The 2,790-nt window shown below is 56.6% G+C and overlaps 1 pseudogene; it reads left to right on the forward strand.

Moving 5' to 3' along the window:
• Positions 1–239: 239 nt before the first annotated feature.
• On the forward strand, positions 240–2,378 carry LOC119619708 (tubulin beta-8 chain-like; annotated as a pseudogene).
• Positions 2,379–2,790: the final 412 nt, after the last annotated feature.

Raw genomic sequence — 2,790 nt, forward strand, 5'->3', positions numbered from 1 at the left:
CCCCAATGTGGAAAGGATCACAGCAAGGCCACCTGAGCCCTCCAACAGCCCTTGAACGCCAACGGATTCACAGGTGGGTACACCTGTGTGGAAGTAAAGCTGTTCCTTATTCTGGTAGCCCAGTCTGAGGCTGGGGGAGGTGGGTGCGGGGTTATTTTAGAGTTGGCGGAGCACTGGCACTGTCTCTGTGCCTCTGCTCCTCCTCGCTTTTCTCCTGCCGCCCTAGTCCCGCAGTGGCCATGAGGGAGATCGTGCTATCGCAGACCCGGTGGTGCGGGAACCAGATCCACACCAAGGTTGGTGGCCGTGGCTCTGAGGGCCCAGCGCAGGCCTGCCGGGTGGCCCGGGAAGATGTTGGCAGTGGCAGGAGCTGTATTGAGGCCCCTGGGCTCCCTACCTGGGTCGCGGTGGACCTGGGTGGCTGGCTAGGCAGCCAGGGCGGACCTCCAGGGATCCAGAGGCCTGGAGTGGGGGTAGGAGAGGGGCTGGGGATAGAAGAGGGACTGGGGAGCCTCGGGCTCCTCGGCCTCCGTGACTCAGCCCTGGCCTGTCTGGCCCCTCGTGTCTCTCGCAGTTCTGGGAGGTGATCTCTGATGAACAAACCATCGACTCTGCTGGGACCTCCCACGGGGACAGGGACCTGCAGCTGGAGCGCCTCAACGTATACTACAACGAGGCCAGGTGTGAGACCCCAGTCCTTCCCCCACCGCCCTCCTGGGAATGGCGGCCCTCTGCTCGCTGATGCCCTCCCGCTCCCCTCAGGTGGCAGGTACCTGCCCCGCGCTGTGCTCGTGGATCCGGAGCCGGGCACCGTGGACTCTGTGCGCTTGGGGCCCTTCGGGCGGGTCTTCAGGTCGGACGACATCTTCGGTGAGCTGTGGGTGAGGACTGGGGTGGGGCTCCTTAGCCAGGGCAGCTCAGATTCACGGAGTGCCCCAAGGTCATCGCTGTGGGAACTGTGAAACTAGGGCCCCTGAACACCCTCGTATCCTGAGTCACTCAGTCTCCTTCTCCTAAACGGGCTTTGGGAGGAAGGCCCAGCTATCTGCCTGAGATGAGCTGCTGATGCAATCTTTCTGCAGGGAGCTGAGCTGGGGGCAGAAGCTACTGCTTTCCTTGGGGATGGGCAGGAGCCACCTGCAGAAGGTCTATTGTTAGGCTGTCTCAGGTTCGGCTCCTGACTTAATTTCTAACAGGGGAGGCTGCTGTCCTTTAGCTTTGGGGGAGGGAGGTCCACCTGCTCCACCTGCAGGGTGAATGGTGCTTTCACCTCACATGTGATACTTGGCTCTTTTTTGCATTGTGGTGGCCCCTGATGACTGTATATCTGGCCATCCAGTGACTTGCTGTACTGTCTTACAGGTCAGTGTGGGGCCGGGAACAACTGGGCCAAGGGAAACTACACAGAAGTTGCAGAGCTGAAGGCGTCGGTGATGGATGTTGTGAAAAAAGAATCAGAGCTGTGACTGCCTGCAGGGTTTCCAGCTTACCCACTCCCTGGGTGGAGGGACTGGATCTGGGATGGGTACCCTTCTCATCAGTAAGATCTGGGAGGGGTACCCAGACAGGATCATAAACAGTGTTCTGCCTTTGCCCAAGGTGTCAGATACCATGGTGGAGTCCTACAGTGCCACCCTCTCAGTCCACCAGCTCATAGAAATTGCAAAGGAGACCTTTTGCATTGATAGTGAAGCCCTGTAGTTCTGCATGACATCTGTTCCAGAACCCTAAAACTGCCCACACCCACCTACGGTGACCTGAATTACCTGGTGTCTGCTACCATGAGTGGGGTCATCATGTGCCTGCGCTTCCCAGGCCAGCTGAATACTGACCTGCAAAGGCTGGCCATGAACATGATCCCATTTCCCTGGCTGTGCACTTCTTCATGCCTGACTTTGCCCCACCGACCAGCCAGGGCAGCCAACAGTACTGGGCCCTGACTGTGGCTGAGCTTACCCAGCAGATATTTGATGCTAAGAATATGATGGTTGCCCATGAGCCCCGTCATGGCCACTACCTAATGGTGGCTGACATTTTCAGAAGTTGTGTGTCCATGAGGGAGGTGGATGAGCAAATGTTCAATATTTAAAACAACAGCAGCTACTTTGCTGACTGGCTCTCACAGTGTGAAAACGGCTATCTGTGCCATTGCGCCCAAGGGGCTAAAAATGTCAGCCACCTGCATCGGCAACAACACGCCATCCTGGAGCTGTTCAAGTGTGTTCCAGGCCTTCCTGCACTGGTACATGGGTGAGCGCATGGACGTGATGGAGTTCACCAAGGCCGAGAGCAACATGAACGACCTGCTGAGTAAGCAGTACCAGGATGCCACAGCCGAGGAGGAAGGAGGTGGCCTAGAGCCTGCCTTTTCTGGGTAAAGAGGGGAAGTGGTGTGGATTCTCTAGTGTGTTCTGATAGCCATGTGTCACTACGCACTTGTTCTTTGTGCCTTCACATCTCCTCTTGTTGGCATTTTAAAGCATTTTCATAGTATGCAGTTTTGCCTAATAGAGCATTCTCCTAGCATCTGCTTTCACCTGCACTTTCTATAGGCCCTCTGGGTACTGCTGGCAGATGTAATTGTGCTGCAAGGTTACAGCTGACTTGGGCTTCTATGCCCAGGGACAAGCATTCCAGTGGTTCCTGGCGGGGTTAGTATGGGCTATAGACATGGCAGGCATGCTTCACAGGAGCTTGAACCTGCCCTGGGCCTTGGTCATCTGCTCAGTAGGGAACCTGCTTCCTGAAGGCAACCCTGGCTTCTCCTCCACAGGACCAGCTGGTCTCTGT

The sequence above is a fragment of the Chlorocebus sabaeus genome, chromosome 25, assembly GCF_047675955.1.
Source record: "Chlorocebus sabaeus isolate Y175 chromosome 25, mChlSab1.0.hap1, whole genome shotgun sequence".
Lineage (NCBI taxonomy): Eukaryota > Metazoa > Chordata > Mammalia > Primates > Cercopithecidae > Chlorocebus > Chlorocebus sabaeus.